Source organism: Oncorhynchus masou, chromosome 19 (genome assembly GCF_036934945.1).
Source record: "Oncorhynchus masou masou isolate Uvic2021 chromosome 19, UVic_Omas_1.1, whole genome shotgun sequence".
Classification (NCBI taxonomy): Eukaryota; Metazoa; Chordata; class Actinopteri; order Salmoniformes; family Salmonidae; genus Oncorhynchus; species Oncorhynchus masou.
The window spans coordinates 43,006,870-43,027,163 of NC_088230.1; the positions used below are offsets into that span (position 1 = coordinate 43,006,870).

At 46.3% G+C, this 20,294-nt stretch overlaps 1 pseudogene; it reads left to right on the plus strand.

Moving 5' to 3' along the window:
- LOC135506276 (serine/threonine-protein kinase Sgk1-like) overlaps window positions 1-5,982 on the plus strand; it is a 20,716-nt pseudogene extending 14,734 nt beyond the window's left edge.
- The last annotated feature ends 14,312 nt before the right edge of the window (window positions 5,983-20,294 follow it).

The following is a 20,294-nucleotide window of genomic DNA, read 5'->3' on the forward strand; positions in this document are numbered from 1 at the left end:
GCAGGCAGGCAGGCAGGCAGGCAGGCAGGCAGGCAGGCAGGCAGGCAGGCAGGCAGGCAGGCAGGCAGGCAGGCAGGCAGGCAGGCAGGCAGGCAGGCAGGCAGGCAGGCAGGCAGGCAGGCAGGCAGGCAGGCAGGCAGGCAGGCAGGCAGGCAGGCAGGCAGGCAGGCAGGCAGGCAGGCAGGCAGGCAGGCAGGCAGGCAGGCAGGCAGGCAGGCAGGCAGGCAGGCAGGCAGGCAGGCAGGCAGGCAGGCAGGCAGGCAGGCAGGCAGGCAGGCAGGCAGGCAGGCAGGCAGGCAGGCAGGCAGGCAGGCAGGCAGGCAGGCAGGCAGGCAGGCAGGCAGGCAGGCAGGCAGGCAGGCAGGCAGGCAGGCAGGCAGGCAGGCAGGCAGGCAGGCAGGCAGGCAGGCAGGCAGGCAGGCAGGCAGGCAGGCAGGCAGGCAGGCAGGCAGGCAGGCAGGCAGGCAGGCAGGCAGGCAGGCACTATAACCTATAACCCTTTGTTGACCTCCAGGAGAAGCACATCATGTCAGAGAGGAACGTCCTGTTGAAGAACATTAAACACCCCTTCCTAGTGGGACTACACTACTCCTTCCAGACAGCTGATAAACTCTACTTTGTGCTGGACTACATTAACGGAGGAGAGGTGAGGAGAGACACTGATATGGAAGGGGGAGGGACAGAGAGGAGAGTGTGTGTGCCTGTGTAATGGGACTCATTTCCTGTGATTGTTAGAGAAGGGAGGACATTATAAAATATGGTCTCTTAAGGAAGCTCCCACCCCTCCCCCCTCCCTCTCTCCCCCTCCCTCTCTCTTTCTCTCTCCCCACTCTCTCTCCCCCCCCTCTCTCTCTTTCTCTCTCCCCACTCTCTCCCCCCCTCTCTCTCTTTCTCTCTCCCCACTCTCTCTCCCCCCCCCCCCTCTCTCTTTCTCTCTCCCCACTCTCTCCCCCTCTCCCTCTCTCCCCCTCTCTCTCTCTTTCTCTCTCCCCACTCTCTCCCCCCCTCTCTCTCTCTTTCCATCTCCCCACTCTCTCCCCCCCTCTCTCCCTCTCTCTCCTGTCTTCCTCTGGAGTTGATCTTTTCTATGATACTGTGGATGCAGCACCGAAGCTCTGTATGTGTACACCTCAATTGTACAATGAAGATCATCACATGTGAACCCTTCTCTCTCTCCTTCTCTCCCTCTCCTCTCCTTCTCTCCCTCTCCCCTCTCCTCCTCTCCTCTCTCTCTCCTTCTCTCCCCTCTCCCTCTCTCGCTCCCTCTCCTTCTCTCTCTCTCCCCCCTCTCTCTCTCTCTCTCTCTCTCTCTCTCTCTCTCTCTCTCTCTCCTTCTCTCCCTCCCTCTCCTTCTCTCTCTCTCCCCCCTCTCTCTCTCTCTCTCCCTTTCTCCCTCCTCTCTCTCTCTCTCCCTCTCTCGTTCTCCCACCCCCCTCTCTCTCCTCTCCTCTCTCTCTCTTTCTCCCACCCCCTCTCTCTCCTCTCCTCTCTCTCTCTCTCTCTCCCTCTCTCGTTCTCCCTCCCCCCCCCCCCTCTCTCTCCTCTCCTCTCCTCTAGTTGTTCTACCATCTCCAGAGGGAGCGACGTTTCTTAGAGCCGCGGGCCAGGTTCTATACAGCGGAGATCGCCAGTGCCCTAGGCTACCTGCACTCTCTAAACATCGTGTACAGAGACCTGAAGCCTGAGAATATTCTACTGGACTCTCAAGGACACATCATACTCACGGACTTCGGGCTCTGCAAAGAGAACATAGAACAGAATGGAACCACGTCGACGTTCTGTGGAACACCCGAGGTAAGGAACCCCTGGAGGATGTTTGGTGGTTGTTGTTTGGGTATGATTGGGGTATTTGCTGGTGATGATTGCCATTAATATAACTTATAGTATGTTTTCTCTCTCTCTCTCTCTCTTCCTCCTCCTCCTCTGTCCCTCGCTCACTACCTCCCTCTCACCCCCTCTCTCCCTCCTCACCCCCTCTCCCTGTCTCTCTCCCCCTCCTCACCCCCCTCTCCCTGTCTCTCTCCTCTTCCTCCCTCCCCCTCCCTCCCTCTATAGTACCTCGCTCCAGAGGTGTTACACAAGCAGCCGTACGACAGGACGGTTGACTGGTGGTGTTTAGGAGCCGTGCTTTATGAGATGCTGTATGGCCTGGTAAGTACACAGCTTGTTATGAATTTAAAAAGGGGACTTTTAAATTCATGATATAAAGCCATTAACTGTTGAAGAATATAACTTATAAAAGCCTCATGAGCTTATTTGAACTCATCAGAAGCCAATGTATAAGTTAGTTTAAATCCATTGTACCATTGTCTGCCTTCTGGTTATAGCAGCACCATGTGTCTAACTGCTACCTGTCCTCAGCCTCCGTTCTACAGTCGTAACACAGCAGAGATGTACGACAACATCCTGAACAAGCCCCTGCAGCTCAAACCCAACATCTCTAACGCTGCCAGGCACATACTGGAGGGACTGCTGCAGAAAGATCGCACACAGCGACTGGGACACACACATGACTTTGTAAGTGTGTGTGAGAGAGGAGGCGGAGAGAGAAACAGCGAGAGAGACACAGAGAGAGGGGGGGACAAGAGAGAGAGAGAGAGAGAGAGAGAGAGAGAGAGTGTGAGAGAGAGGGGGGACAAAGAGAGAGAGAGAGAGAGAGAGAGAGGGAGGGGGGGACACAGAGAGAGAGAGAGAGAGGGGGACAAAGAGAGAGAGAGGGGGGACAAAGAGAGAGAAGGAGAGAGAGGGGGGGGACAAAGAGAGGGAGAGGGAGGGAGGGAGGGAGAGAGAGAGAGGGGGAGACAAAGTGAGTGAGAGCGAGTGGGAGAGTGAGAGAGAGAGAGGGACAAAGAGAGAGAGAGAGAGAGAGAGAGGGACAAGAGAGAGACGAGGGACAAAGAGAGAGAGAGAGGGACAAAAGAGAGAGAGTGAGACAGGAAGTATGTGTGTAGATTACACTTGCAATTATGTATCTAAGACTTTCTCTCTCTCTCTCTCTCTCTCTCAGGAGGAGATCAAGAACCACATGTTCTTCTCCCCATCAACTGGGATGACCTGACCGCTAAGAAGCTCACCCCCTTTCAATCCAAACGTGGTACGTTCCCTTCAATAGCACAACATACAGGACACTTTCCAGTAAATTCCCTTCAATAGTTTGTTCATACATTCAGTTCAATAAATCACATTTATTGAATCTCTCTCTCTCCAGACGGGCCCTAACGACCTTCGCCACTTTGACACGGAGTTCACAGACGAACCCGTCCCCTCATCCATTGGCTGTTCCCCTGACTCCTCCCTCATCACTGCCAGCATCAAAGAGGCAGCCGAGGCCTTCCTAGGGTTCAGCTACGCTCCTTCCATGGACTCATACCTGTAGGCCAGAACCCTAGAGAGGCATCCTATGGACTCCTATAGACCAGAACCATAGACTCCTATAGACCAGAACCCTAGACTCCTATAGACTCCTATAGACCAGAACCGTAGACTCCTATAGACCAGAACCATAGACTCCTATAGACTCATGATAGACCAGAACCATTGACTCCTATAGACTCATGATAGACCAGAACCATAGACTGCTATAGACTCCTATAGACCAGAACCATAGACTCCTATAGACTCCTATAGACCAGAACCATAGACTCCTATAGACTCATGATAGACCAGAACCATAGACTCCTATAGACTCATGATAGACCAGAACCCTAGACTCATGATAGACCAGAACCATAGACTCCTATAGACTCATGATAGACCAGAACCCTAGACTCCTATAGACTCATGATAGACCAGAACCATAGACTGCTATAGACTCCTATAGACCAGAACCCTAGACTGCTATAGACTCCTATAGACCAGAACCGTAGACTCCTATAGACCAGAACCCTAGACTCCTATAGACTCCTATAGACCAGAACCGTAGACTCCTATAGACCAGAACCATAGACTCCTATAGACTCATGATAGACCAGAACCCTAGACTCCTATAGACTCATGATAGACCAGAACCCTAGACTCCTATAGACCAGAACCATAGACTCCTATAGACTCATGATAGACCAGAACCCTAGACTCCTATAGACTCATGATAGACCAGAACCCTAGACTCATGATAGACCAGAACCATAGACTCCTATAGACTCCTATAGACCAGAACCCTAGACTCCTATAGACTCATGATAGACCAGAACCCTAGACTCCTATAGACTCATGATAGACCAGAACCCTAGACTCCTATAGACTCATGATAGACCAGAACCCTAGACTCATGATAGACCAGAACCATAGACTCCTATAGACTCCTATAGACCAGAACCCTAGACTCCTATAGACCAGAACCATAGACTCCTATAGACCAGAACCATAGACTCCTATAGACTCATGATAGACCAGAACCATAGACTCCCATTGACTCCCATAGACTGCTATAGACTCCCATTGACTCCCATAGACTGCTATAGACTCCTGGCTATAAACCTACATGAATTATTACCTATGGGACACATCATAGACATTCCTATGAATTTACTAACTAGGACGGACTCCCCATGTCACGGAGGTACACACCTGTAGTCCCCCCGTCAGACTCATTACACACAACCTCTTCCCTCTCCATGATGGACTTGTAACCCCCTCAGACCCCACCCAAATCCTAACCCAGAGTGGAGGTTATTTTACACATGTCTCAGGCAGCTTTACGCCCCCCCGACACCCCTCTCTCTCCATCACACTCGTCCATTCTGACTCGTCCTGTCTCCCACTGATGGCTCATGGCTGTGGGTGGATCTCTATGGGTCTCTCCCAAATGGCACCATGTTCCGTAGTGAACCACTTGTGACATCCTCACACACCACTCCTCACGGGTTAAATCCATTGCCACGGTGATGACACACGATTGGTTTGTTTGTCTTTGTCAGTGAGAATGGATTGGTTGTGTGGTGGTCAGTGGGAGGTGCACCGCCATAGAGACCGCACAGGATTGGTTGTCTGGAGGTTGGTGAGAGTGACGGCACAGGATTGGTTCTCTTGTAGTCAGCGGGAGTGAGGCAGTATCACACTGTTGTCCCTGATTGGTTGGTCTGTCATGACATGACCTGCTCACGGATTCCGACGCTGAAACGTCTCGGTTCTTTTGTCTCTTCACCCTGGGTCACGTCGACTGAAACAGGACTTCGAGGATGATTCATTTATTCATTTAATGATGGTTGGTTGGTTGGTTGGTTGGTTGATTGATGGTGAGGAAGAAAGCGAAGCTGCTAGTATCTACGGTTCTGTATCTAAGTTCTGTTTTAAAGAACCCGGACCGATACAAAGAGGACATGGATCGCATCCCAAATGGCACCCTATTTGCCATATATAGTGCACTACTTTTGACCAGGGCTCTGTCACTTTGGGATACAGATGTGATGGACAGAATGCTTTGTGGTGTTGAGATCCGTCCGATCCCTAGACCCTACCCCCTACTCTCTACTCCCTACCCCCTACTCTCTACTCCCTACCGCCTACCCCCCTACCCCCTACTCTCTACTCCCTACTCCCTACCCCCTACCCCCTACTCCCTACCCCCTACTCTCTACTCCCTACCCCCTACTCCCTACTCTCTACTCCCTACTTCCTACCCCCTACCCCCTACCCCCTACTCCCTACTCCCTACTCCCTACTCCCTACCCCCTACTCTCTACTCCCTACCCCCTACTCCCTAGTCTTCCCGTCTCCTCTTGATGATGTAACAATGCTCCAACGTTGTATGAACTCAACATTCCATTTTAATATTGCTGTATGTGACAGTTAAACGCTATATTTAAGTTTGTTTGTATATGTGGAGTCTATTTGTGTACTAGTTTTAATATATATGTAACAGGACACTAAAAGTATGTTTAAATAATGTATTTTAACTATTCATGTTAAATGTACTGTATATTGTTCAGATTTGTCCTTTGACGTCACCATGTTCAGTCTGCAATAAAAGGTCTGCTGTTGTTACATCAGGAGTGCTGCCATTGGTGTTACCCTGCAGCTGAGACCAGATATTTATGGGAGACGTTTTTAAGGGAGAAGTATACATTGGTCTGAAGCTGGAAAAGAAAGGAAATTCACATGAGCACCACAATGCCTATTCCACCCATGCTCTACCAGGGTTTTACAGCACCACGGTGCCTATTCCACCCATGCTCTACCAAGGTTTTACAGCACCACGGTGCCTATTCCACCCATGCTCTACCAGGGTTTTACAGCACCACAATGCCTACTCCACCCATGTTCTACCAAGGTTTTACAGCACCACAATGCCTACTCCACCCATGCTCTACCAAGGTTCTACAGCACCACAATGCCTACTCCACCCATGCTCTACCAAGGTTCTACAGCACCACAATGTCTATTCCACCCATGCTCTACCAAGGTTTTACAGCACCACAATGCCTACTCCACCCATGCTCTACCAAGGTTTTACAGCACCACAATGCCTACTCCACCCATGCTCTACCAAGGTTTTACAGCACCACAATGCCTACTCCACCCATGCTCTACCAAGGTTTTACAGCACCACAATGCCTACTCCACCCATGCTCTACCAAGGTTTTACAGCACCACAATGTCTATTCCACCCATGCTCTACCAAGGTTTTACAGCACCACAATGTCTATTCCACCCATGCTCTACCAAGGTTTTACAGCACCACAATGTCTGCTCTACCAAGGTTTTCCAGCACAACAGCTTTGACCTACTACAGAAGCTACGTTGTTCTCTTGTACTTCAGACTATGTAGGCAGGTTACTTAGAATTCAAACCTTTTCAAACAGCATAATTCCTACTCCCACAGTAATGTGATTTGTACCCCATACAAGGTAATGCATTGCATTATTCCCACCCCACACTAAGACATTACCCCATTCCACTCTTTTCAAGCTTAGTTTTTATACAACACCATGCTGTCTTGATTGGGTGAGCTGTTTTCAACTAACGTGGTGGCTGCCTGTATCTCGTTAAACCTTTATTTTAGCAATAAATATATTTCAAATACAACAACATGTGGTGGTGTCAGTAGATACAGGACGTGGTGTCGGTAGAGACAACAACATGTGGTGGTGTCAGTAGATACAGGAGGTGGTGTCGGTAGAGACAACAACATGTGGTGGTGTCAGTAGATACAGGACGTGGTGTAGGTAGAGACAACAACATGTGGTGGTGTCAGTAGATACAGGACGTGGTGTAGGTAGAGACAACAACATGTGGTGGTGTCAGTAGATACAGGACGTGGTGTAGGTAGAGACAACAACATGTGGTGGTGTCAGTAGATACAGGACGTGGTGTAGGTAGAGACAACAACATGTGGTGGTGTCAGTAGATACAGGAGGTGGTGTAGGTAGAGACAACAACATGTGGAGGTGTCAGTAGATAAAGGAGGTGGTGTAGGTAGAGACATAACAACATGTGGTGGTGTCAGTAGATACAGGACGTGGTGTAGGTAGAGACAACAACATGTGGTGGTGTCAGTAGATACAGGACGTGGTGTAGGTAGAGACAACAACATGTGGTGGTGTCAGTAGATACAGGACGTGGTGTAGGTAGAGACAACAACATGTGGTGGTGTCAGTAGATACAGGAGGTGGTGTAGGTAGAGACAACATGTGGTGGTGTCAGTAGATACAGGACGTGGTGTAGGTAGAGACAACAACATGTGGTGGTGTCAGTAGATATAGGACGTGGTGTAGGTAGAGACAACAACATGTGGTGGTGTCAGTAGATACAGGACGTGGTGTAGGTAGAGACAACAACATGTGGTGGTGTCAGTAGATACAGGACGTGGTGTAGGTAGAGACAACAACGTGGTGGTGTCAGTAGATACAGGAGGTGGTGTAGGTAGAGACAACATGTGGTGGTGTCAGTAGATACAGGACGTGGTGTAGGTAGAGACAACAACATGTGGTGGTGTCAGTAGATATAGGACGTGGTGTAGGTTGAGACAACAACGTGGTGGTGTCAGTAGATACAGGACGTGGTGTAGGTAGAGACAACAACATGTGGTGGTGTCAGTAGATATAGGACGTGGTGTAGGTAGAGACAACAACATGTGGTGGTGTCAGTAGATACAGGACGTGGTGTAGGTAGAGACAACAACATGTGGTGGTGTCAGTAGATACAGGACGTGGTGTAGGTAGAGACAACAACATGTGGTGGTGTCAGTAGATACAGGACGTGGTGTAGGTAGAGACAACAACATGTGGTGGTGTCAGTAGATACAGGACGTGGTGTAGGTAGAGACAACAACATGTGGTGGTGTCAGTAGATACAGGACGTGGTGTAGGTAGAGACAACAACATGTGGTGGTGTCAGTAGATACAGGACGTGGTGTAGGTAGAGACAACAACATGTGGTGGTGTCAGTAGATACAGGACGTGGTGTAGGTAGAGACATAACAACATGTGGTGGTGTCAGTAGATACAGGACGTGGTGTAGGTAGAGACATAACAACATGTGGTGGTGTCAGTAGATACAGGACGTGGTGTAGGTAGAGACAACAACATGTGGTGGTGTCAGTAGATACAGGACGTGGTGTAGGTAGAGACAACATGTGGTGGTGTCAGTAGATATAGGACGTGGTGTAGGTAGAGACAACATGTGGTGGTGTCAGTAGATACAGGACGTGGTGTAGGTAGAGACATAACAACATGTGGTGGTGTCAGTAGATACAGGACGTGGTGTAGGTAGAGACATAACAACATGTGGTGGTGTCAGTAGATACAGGACGTGGTGTAGGTAGAGACAACAACATGTGGTGGTGTCAGTAGATACAGGAGGTGGTGTAGGTAGAGACAACAACATGTGGTGGTGTCAGTAGATACAGGACGTGGTGTAGGTAGAGACATAACAACATGTGGTGGTGTCAGTAGATACAGGACGTGGTGTAGGTAGAGACATAACAACATGTGGTGGTGTCAGTAGATACAGGACGTGGTGTAGGTAGAGACAACAACATGTGGTGGTGTCAGTAGATACAGGACGTGGTGTAGGTAGAGACAACAACATGTGGTGGTGTCAGTAGATACAGGACGTGGTGTAGGTAGAGACAACATGTGGTGGTGTCAGTAGATACAGGACGTGGTGTAGGTAGAGACAACAACATGTGGTGGTGTCAGTAGATACAGGACGTGGTGTAGGTAGAGACATAACAACATGTGGTGGTGTCAGTAGATACAGGACGTGGTGTAGGTAGAGACAACAACATGTGGTTGATGTGTTGGACTCAGTCTCTCAGATGGTCTACAGAGCCTGTCTCCATTCCTGAGGTCTGGAACCTTTAGCGTACCTGTGTAATATTGACATAAACTCAGAAACACTTTTTCTGATAACATGATCCTGTTATATTATTTTTTTTCCTGAACAATGGACAGTTCATTACTTCTATCAAATTTAATATGGAGCTTAAAGTAATGTGTATTTTTATTTATTTTTGCAATAATACACATTGACAATGGGCCTAAATTTAAAAAAATACATACAGTCTATTGATAATGTACTGTATTTTCCTCCCTCAATATTAGGAAGGTGTTCTTAATGTTTTGTCCACTCAGTTGAAGTGGGTTGAAAGAAGGCCAGAAGCTGTCATCAAGGCAGGGTGGCTCTGAAGAATCTCAAATATTAAATATATTTTTATGTGTTTAAACACTTTTTTGGTTACTACATGATTCCATATATGTTATTTCATAGTTTTGACGTCTTCACTATTATTCTACAATGTAGAAAATAGTAAAAATAAAGAAAAACCCTGGAAATAGTAGGTGTGTCCAAGCTTTCGACTGGTACTATAAGTCATTTTATCACCAAGTTAGCGTGACATTTCTTTTAGACTGTGCACAGGAACATTTTAGTATCACGCCATAACATATCTATGTTACATTGAGGTGGGTGAATGGATTATGAATGACAGTCATCAATCAGTCACACCCTGATCTGTTTCACCTGTCCTTCTGCTTGTCTCCACCCCCTCCAGGTGTCACTTATTTTCCCCAGTGTATTTATCCCTGTGTTTCCTGTCTCTCTGTACCAGTGTATTTATCCCTGTGTTTCCTGTCTCTCTGTGCCAGTGTATTTATCCCTGTGTTTCCTGTCTCTCTGTACCAGTGTATTTATCCCTGTGTTTCCTGTCTCTCTGTACCAGTGTATTTATCCCTGTGTTTCCTGTCTCTCTGTACCAGTGTATTTATCCCTGTGTTTCCTGTCTCTCTGTGTATTTTTCCCTGTGTTTCCTGTCTCTCTGTGTATTTATCCCTGTGTTTCCTGTCTCTCTGTGCCAGTGTATTTATCCCTGTGTTTCCTGTCTCTCTGTACCAGTGTATTTATCCCTGTGTTTCCTGTCTCTCTGTACCAGTTTATTTATCCCTGTGTTTCCTGTTTTTCTGTACCAGTGTATTTATCCCTGTGTTTCCTGTCTCTCTGTGCCAGTGTATTTATCCCTGTCTCTCTGTACCAGTGTATTTATCCCTGTGTTTCCTGTCTTTCTGTACCAGTGTATTTATCCTTGTGTTTCCTGTCTTTCTGTACCAGTGTATTTATCCCTGTGTTTCCTGTCTCTCTGTGCCAGTGTATTTATCCCTGTGTTTTCTGTCTCTCTGTACCAGTGTATTTATCCCTGTGTTTCCTGTCTTTCTGTACCAGTGTATTTATCCTTGTGTTTCCTGTCTTTCTGTACCAGTGTATTTATCCCTGTGTTTCCTGTCTCTCTGTGCCAGTGTATTTATCCCTGTGTTTCCTGTCTCTCTGTATCAGTGTATTTATCCCTGTGTTTCCTGTCTCTCTGTGCCAGTACATTTATCCTTGTGTTTCCTGTCTCTCTGTCCCAGTGTATTTATCACTGTGTTTCCTGTCTCTCTGTACCAGTGTATTTATCCCTGTGTTTCCTGTCTCTCTGTATCAGTGTATTTATCCCTGTGTTTCCTGTCTCTCCGTGCCAGTGTATTTATCCCTGTGTTTCCTGTCTCTCTGTACCAGTGTATTTATCCCTGTGTTTCCTATCTCTCTGTATCAGTGTATTTATCCCTGTGTTTCCTGTCTCTCTGTGCCAGTGTATTTATCCCTGTGTTTCCTGTCTCTCTGTGCCAGTGTATTTATCCCTGTGTTTCCTGTCTCTCTGTGCCAGTGTATTTATCCCTGTGTTTCCTGTCTCTCTGTGCCAGTGTATTTATCCCTGTGTTTCCTGTCTCTCTGTATCAGTGTGTTTCCTGTCTCTCTGTACCAGTGTATTTATCCCTGTGTTTCCTGTCTCTCTGTACCAGTGTATTTATCCCTGTGTTTCCTGTCTCTCTGTGCCAGTTCGTCTTGTATGTTCCAAGTCAACCAGTGTGTTTTTCCCTGTCCTTTCTGTTCTCTTTTTGCTAGTTCTCCCAGTTTCCTGTTCTGCCACTCTGTACCCACCTACCTGACCCTTCTGTCTGCCTGACCCTTCTGTCTGCCTTGACCATGAGCCTGTCTGTCACTCTGTACCCTCCTGCCTGACCATTCTGCCTGCCTTGACCACGAGCCTGTCTGCCACTCTGTTCCTCCTGGACTCTGATCTGGTTTTGACCTTTCTGCCTGTCCACGACCGTTCTCTTGCCTTCCCCTTTGGATTAATAAACATTGTAAGACTCCAACCATCTGCCTCCTGTGTCTGGGTCTCGTCTTGAGTCACCAAGTGCTTTAATAGAAATAAGGCTATGCAAAAAACTTGAGTGTCTTAAACGGCACGACCTTGGCAGTTTTCCCAGAGTTCCCTAAGTCTGGTCTAATTGGCTTTAATAACAGCCAAAGATGTTCGCTAGCTTACTTGTTTGTGCTCTGATTACACGCAAGTGTCCAGGTCAGACACATGACTTCAGCCATATGAAGAACCTTCCATATCAAAATATACCTAACTAATTCCCTTCCTTTTGCTTCTCCTCCAACTGGTGTTAGCTAGCTAGCTACAGCTGCTTGCCTTCTTGCTTGCTGCTAGCTAACTGCTACTAACCAAGTAGTACAGATGCTTGCCTTCTTGCTTGCTGCTAGCTAACTGCTACTAACCAAGTAGTACAGATGCTTGCCTTCTTGCTGGCTGCTAGCTAACTGCTACTAACCAAGTAGTACACAGATTTAGAACTTTGCGATTCGGCTGAAAATATGTTAGCATTGTCATAAATGCTACAAAAAGGGTAGCAAATCATTGGTTTAAAATCGGGCAGAAATGTGTACGTGAGAGCGGTAAATTGTGAATTTGATAAACTCTTGCACCTACAAACTTATTCAGTCCAAATGGATGTAAGTCTGTTTTTTTGTTTTTTTTGTGGACGCTGTAGCCTTGTTTTAATCTGACGTCTAGAATTTGAGCTAGGAAAGAAATCACATCGGACTGCCGTAGTGCTAATGACGCTGTCAAAAATCCAGGTTCTCAATAAAGGTTGGACGGATCATGACAAGATGTGTGTTGTGTACCTCCAAGTTGGGGCGGCAGGTAGCCTAGTGGTTAGAGCATTTGGCCAGTAACCGAAAGGTTGTTAGATCAAATCCCTGAGCTGATAAGGTAAAACTCTGTTCTGCCCCTGAACAGGCAGTTGACCCACTGTTTCTACGCTGTCATTGCAAATAAGAATTTGTTCTTAACTGACTTGCCTCGTTAGGTAAAGTTTAAATAAGAAGTTGATTAGTGAATTTTCACATTGGTGTCATATTGGCTTAGATGGGAGGGAGATTGGAATTTAACATTGAGCTTCAACCAATGTCGTACTATAATTGATGATGGTCTAGTGTCACGTGTGCTCATGGCAATTATGTAATTCCAACAAAGAACACCGACATACACAACCACCTCCGCAGGTACAGTATAACACCAGGGATGCTGCTGCTGTGGGCACCGCCCATATCGTGACGATGTCATTAAGAACAGATAGAATCTGTAAGGAAGTTTTCAAGTTGACAGAATTTTTAATTTTTTTTTTTTTTTAATTGGAAAAATAAAAAATATACATACCAAGCTGATTTATTGTTTTAAAAATAACTTTATTGTTCAAAACAACATATTATAATTTATGTTGTCCAGACAATACTCCTACGGATGGATTCTATTAACAGGCCAGTCCCATAGCTAAATGAAGTCAGCTCACTAACTTACTGAGAGGTCAAGGATGTGCCTAATGATTGGGCAACTGTACCTACCCACGTCACAGTTGGAGATAAGAAGTGAAAGGGTTAACTGGTAAACATTTACACACATAGAGGCCCAGACAGCCCCAGCACCTGGTTGGCATGGTGACAAGGGGTGTGTGGTGGGGAGTCGTTTACCGCTACTGAGGAAATGCGTCCCAAATATCTCGAATGTCACGGCCACTATGATGTAACATCTCTGATGCACAAACATCAGACAGAGGGAGTGGGGTGCCATTTTGGGATGTACTCAGTGTCCCACATCAGACTGAGGGAGTGGGGTGCCATTTTGGGATGTAATCAGTGTCCATCAGGAAAGGAGTGATGGAGAGGTGACGTCCACATCCCAAAATGGCACCCCACTCCCTCAGTCTGATGTTTGTGCATCAGAGATGTTACATCATAGTGGCCGTGACATTCGAGATACTGTGTGTGTGTGTGTGTGTGTGTGTGTGTGTGTGTGTGTGTGTGTGTGTGTGTGTGTGTGTGTGTGTGTGTGTGTTGTCCCTTGAACTCAGACAAACTGTTGGTCATGCCTCTACATTAAGTCCAAGGCGAAAAACCCAGGGAAAGAGTTTGGTTGGACAAGCATCATTAATCCCATCTAAATGCTAAAACCATATCTCCTTCACTTCCCTATAGGTCCCCCAGCTAACAATTATAGGAAGTGCGAACGTTTTTGTAATGTTACCCGTAATGTTCCCCTAATATTGCAGTGTCCAGTTTGCCATTAGTTAGGATAACATTCTATCTGTTTTTAGCTAAACCCTTCTGAGAACCTTTCCAGCATGTTTTGGTGTTAAAGTTAGGAGAACATCCCCTTCATGTCAAGAAGAATGTGTCTAGAACGTGGTTACAATGTCCTCACAATTTGCAACAATAATGTTCTAGAAGCCTTTTTTTGGGACATTGCAACAACGAAAAAACCTGTTTCTGTTTGGTGGGACGTTGATGAAATATTCTCCGAAGCCACAGAAAAATGGACAAATTAATGTTCTTGCAACGTTCCCATGAAACGTGTTTAGAACGTAAATATCTTAGGTTCTGAAAACGTGGTAACCATGTTCTGGGTAAATGTCTATTTGACATTAAGGGAATCGTCTCTTGGAAACATTCCTTGCACATCACAGAATCATTCCTATGAAAATGTTAGGTTATGACCAAATGACACTTTTAAGGGAACGTCCTATAAAGTTGCGAGAACGTTTGTTGTTAGCTGGGCTATTCAGAGTCTGTTTTAGTGTGTAGTGTCACCAACCCTTTAACACTTTAGTCCTAAATGGTATGATATTCATTATTTAGTGCACTGGGTTATATAGGGAATAGTGAGAGTAACTAGGCTATATAGGGAATAGTGAAAGTAACTAGGTTATATATGGAATAGTGAGAGTATCTAGGTTATATATGGAATAGTGAGAGTATCTGGGTTATATATGGAATAGTGAGAGTATCTAGGTTATATAGGGATAGTGACTAGGTTATATAGGGAATAGTGAGAGTAAGTAGGTTATATAGGGAGAGTAACTAGGTTATATAGGGAACTGTACCTATGTTCATTTTTTCAATCAGCCACGAGGGTATATACTCCTATAAACCAATGAGGAGATGGGACGAGGGTATATACTCCTATAAACCAATGAAGAGAGAGAACGTGGGTATATACTCCTATAAACCAATGAGGAGAGAGAACATGGGTATATACTCCTATAAACCAATGAGGAGATGGCACGAGGGTATATACTCCTATAAACCAATGAGGAGATGGGACGAGGGTATATACTCCTATAAACCAATGGGGAGATGGGACGAGGGTATATACTCCTATAAACCAATGGGGAGATGGGACGAGGGTATATACTCCTATAAACCAATGGGGAGATGGGACGAGGGTATATACTCCTATAAACCAATGAGGAGATGGGACGAGGGTATATACTCCTATAAACAAATGAGGAGAGAGTACGTGGGTATATACTCCTATAAACCAATGAGGAGATGGGACGAGGGTATATACTCCTATAAACCAATGGGGAGATGGGACGAGGGTATATACTCCTATAAACCAATGGGGAGATGGGACGAGGGTATATACTCCTATAAACCAATGGGGAGATGGGACGAGGGTATATACTCCTATAAACCAATGAGGAGATGGGACGAGGGTATATACTCCTATAAACCAATGAGGAGATGGGACGAGGGTATATACTCCTATAAACCAATGAGGAGATGGGACGAGGGTATATACTCCTATAAACCAATGAGGAGATGGCACGTGGGTATATACTCCTATAAACCAATGAGGAGAGAGAACGTGGGTATATACTCCTATAAACCAATGAGGAGATGGGACGAGGGTATATACTCCTATAAACCAATGAGGAGATGGGACGAGGGTATATACTCCTATAAACCAATGAGGAGATGGGACGAGGGTATATACTCCTATAAACCAATGAGGAGATGGCACGTGGGTATATACTCCTATAAACCAATGAGGAGAGAGAACGTGGGTATATACTCCTATAAACCAATGAGGAGATGGGACGTGGGTATATGCTCCTATAAACCAATGAGGAGATTGCAGCACGACGAGCGTCACAAAAATAAACAATTTCTACTTTAGCGCCAAGGCCACGCTGACGCCCGCAACGACTGAATAACATATAATATATATAATAATATATACATAATACATAATATATGTATACTATCGTTGAAAAGTTTGTGGTCATTTAGAAATGTCTTTTTTTTTTTAAGTAAAAAATTTTTTTGTCCATTAAAATAACATCAAATTGATCAGAAATACAGTCTATACATTGTTAGTGTTGTAAATTACTATTGTAGCTGGAAACGGCTGAATTTTAATGGAATATCTACATAGGCGTACAGAGGCCCATTATCAGCAACCATCACTCGTGTATTCCAACGGCACGTTGTGTTAGCTAATCCAAGTTTATCATTTTAAAAGACAAATTGATCATCAGAAAACCCTTTTGCTATTATGTTATCACAGCTGAAAACTGTTGTTCTGATTAAAGCAGCAATAAAACTGGCCTTCTTTAGACTAGTTGAGTATCTGGAGCATCAGCATTTTGTGGGTTCGATTAATGGCTCAAAATGGTCAGAAACAAAGAACTTTCTTCTTAAATTCGTAAGTCTATTCTTGTTCTGAGAAATGAAGGCTATACCATGCGAGAAATTGCCAAGAAACTGAAGATCTTGTACAATGCTGTATACTACTCCCTTCACAGAACAGCGCAAACTGGCTCTAACCAGAATAGAAAGATGAGTGGGAGGCCCCGGTGCACAACTGAGCAAGAGGACAAGTACATTAGAGTGTCTAGTTTGAGAAACAGATGCCTCACAAGTCCTCAACTGGCAGCTTCATTAATTAATAGCACCCGCAAAAGACCAGTCTCTGTAACGCAGGAGATGAGAGGCAGGTACAGGAAGTGAACCATTTACGGACATGGAACAGGAACAGCATCTGGACATAAACACAACAAAAACTACAGGGAACAACACAGAGGAGCAGACATATATGACTGGGGCAGTCAACAAAGTGAGGGAGTCCAGGTGAGCTGCGCTTAATGAAGGTAACAGGTGCGTATAATGACGGGTAGCCTAGCGCCCTCGAGTGCAGGGGAGGGGGAGGGGGAGCAGGAGCGGGCGTGACAGTCTCAACGTCAACAGTGAAGAGGTGACTCCGGGATTCTGGCCTTCTAGGTAGAGTTCCTCTGTCCAGTCTCAACGTCAACAGTGAAGAGGTGACTCCGGGATTCTGGCCTTCTAGGCAGAGTTGCAAAGAAAAAGCCATATCTCAGACTGGCCAATAAAAAGAACAGATTAAGATGAGCAAAATAACACAAGACACTGGACAGAGGAAGATTGGAAAAAAAGTGTTATGGACAGATGGATCTAAGTTTGTTCGGATCACAAAGAAGAACATTTGTGAGACAGAAAAAATGAAAAGATGCTGGAGGAGTGAACCATCTGTCAAGCATGGTGGAGGCAATGTGATGTTCTGGTGGAGGTGGAGGCAATGTGATGGTCTGGGGGGCTTTGGGGATGGTAAAGTGGGAGATTTGTACAGGGTCAAAGGGATCTTGAAGAAGGAAGGCTATCACTCCATTTTGCAACGCCATGCCATACCCTGTAGACGGTGCTTAATTAGAGCCAATTTCCTCCTACAACAGGACAATGACCCATAGCACAGACAAACTATGCAATAACTATTTAGCAAGGAAGCAGTCAGCTGGTGTTCTGTCTATAATGGAGTGGCCAGCACAGTCACCGGATCTCAACCCTATTGAGAGGTTGTGGGAGCAGCTTGACCGTATGGTAAGTAAGACGTGCCCATCAAGCCACTCCAACTGGTGGGAGGTGCTTCAGGAAGCGTGGGGTGAAATCTCTTCAGATTACCTCAACAAATTGACAACTAGAATGCCAAAGGTCTGCAAGGCTGTAATTGCTGCAAATGGAACATTCTTTGACAAAAAAAGTCACACAATTATTATTTCAATTAAAAATCTTTATTCATAACTTTGTAAGTGTCTTGACTATATTTCCTATTCATTTTGCAACTCATTTCATGGAAGACAAGGACATTTCCAAGTGACCCCAAACTTTTGAACGGTAGTGTATGTGTAAATGTATTTTGCAACGCGATGCAAACGGTCAGCGTGTAACAGTTATTGAGGACAACGTCTTCCTGTCTGCCTTCGTAATAGTTTCCATTGTGTGGCAGGACATTTATATTGATCCTGATGTTGACCGACTGTGCAGCTCGACATGTATATATATCTGCTTGTGCTTGATACTGTGTGTGTGTGTGTGTGTGTGTGTGTGTGTGTGTGTGTGTGTGTGTGTGTGTGTGTGTGTGTGTGTGTGTGTGTGTGTGTGTGTGTGTGTGTGTGTGTGTGTGTGTGTGTGTGTGTGTGTGTGAGAGTCCGTCCGTCCGTTTGTTCGTGTGTTCCTTTTCCCCTGCATCAATGTATTCCATTGTGTTCAAATGATGCCTGAAAAGTCCCAATGAATGAATAGGGACCAGATGACCCTCTCCTGGTGTGATATGGGTACTACAGCTCCAGAACAACACACGGGACCAGATGACCCTCTCCTGGTGTGATATGGGTACTACAGCTCCAGAATAATACACAAGTAGTGCTGAGTCACTAGGGAAGAGACTGTATGGTCCCATACCAGACAACACCCTATTCCCTATTGTAGTGCACTACTTTTTAGTCTACTACAGAGTCCTATTGGTCCTGGTCAAATGTTGACCACTATTCAGGGACTAGGCTGATTGGGACACACTTGTCCCCATTACAATACTGTCTTTCATCCTCGTAAGGTTGTAGCAATTTAACCCAATAAATCTTCCAGAAAAATTTGGTTGTAGGAATCCGTATTTCTTGCTTATTCCCCCTGATTCGGGGATTCTTCCAACCAGACGGACATTAACCCTATCCCGTCATAGAAGGTATCACTGCGATCAACTGTTGCTAAGCTTCTAATGACAGATTCAGCGAGACTCAGAGGTCAGTCTTCAACGTGTCTTAATTCGGTGTAACGAGTAACCACCACTCTTTACTGACGTGCTGACGTCATATCAGTACGTCACAACGTCCCCCTTTACTTGGATAGAAACTATAAAGTCAACCTGCCAGCATCCCAAACCTGCTCAATGGGTGACATGTCTGGTGAGTACGCAAGAAAGAAGAAGAAGAACTGGGACATTTTCAGCTTTCAGGAATTGTGTACAGATCCTTGCACCGTGGGTCATTACCAAGCTGAAGTTAGATTACTCATTGGTTATTACTGCATTGTCGGAACTAGAAGCACAAGCATTTCGCTACACTCCCATTAACATCTGCTAGCCATGTGTATGTGACAAATAAATTAGATTCGATTTGATTTGAAACATGAGGTGATGGTGACGGATGAATGTCACGACAATGGTTCTCTGGATCTTGTAACGGTATCTCGATGTGTTGGTATTGCCATCAATTAAATGCAATTGTGTTCATTGTCTGTAGTTTATGCCTGCCCATTCCATAACACCACCATGGGGCACTCTGTTCACCATGTTGACGTCAGCGTACCGCTAGCTCACAAAACGCCATTCACACTGCCCGGTACAGTTGAAACCGGGATTCATTCATGAAGAGCACACTTCTCAAGCATGTCAGTGGTCATCGAAGGTGAGCATTTGCCCAATGAAGTCAGTTACTAGTCGATTACGACGTCAAACTTCAGTCAGGTCAAGACCCTGGTGAGGAGGAATAGCACGCAGATGAGCTTGTCTGAGACGGTTTCTGACAGTTTGTGCAGACCCATAGTTTCATCAGCTGTCCGGGTGGCTGGTCTCAGACAATCCCGCAGGTGAAGAAGCTGGATGTGGAGGTCCTGGACTGGCGTGGTTACACCTGGTCTGAGGATGTGGAGGTCCTGGGCTGGCGTGGTTACACCTGGTCTGAGGATGTGGAGGTCCTGGGCTGCGTGGTTACACCTGGTCTGAGGATGTGAAGCTGGATGTGGAGGTCCTGGGCTGGCGTGGTTACACCTGGTCTGAGGATGTGAAGCTGGATGTGGAGGTCCTGGGCTGGCGTGGTTACACCTGGTCTGAGGATGTGAAGCTGGATGTGGAGGTCCTGGGCTGGCGTGGTTACACCTGGTCTGAGGATGTGAAGCTGGATGTGGAGGTCCTGGGCTGGCGTGGTTACACCTGGTCTGAGGATGTGAAGCTGGATGTGGAGGTCCTGGGCTGGCGTGGTTACACCTGGTCTGAGGATGTGAAGCTGGATGTGGAGGTCCTGGGCTGGCGTGGTTACACCTGGTCTGAGGATGTGAAGCTGGATGTGGAGGTCCTGGGATGGCGTGGTTACACCTGGTCTGAGGATGTGAAGCTGGATGTGGAGGTCCTGGGCTGGCGTGGTTACACCTGGTCTGAGGATGTGAAGCTGGATGTGGAGGTCCTGGGCTGGCGTGGTTACACCTGGTCTGAGGATGTGAAGCTGGATGTGGAGGTCCTGGGCTGGCGTGGTTACACCTGGTCTGAGGATGTGAAGCTGGATGTGGAGGTCCTGGGCTGGCGTGGTTACACCTGGTCTGAGGATGTGAAGCTGGATGTGGAG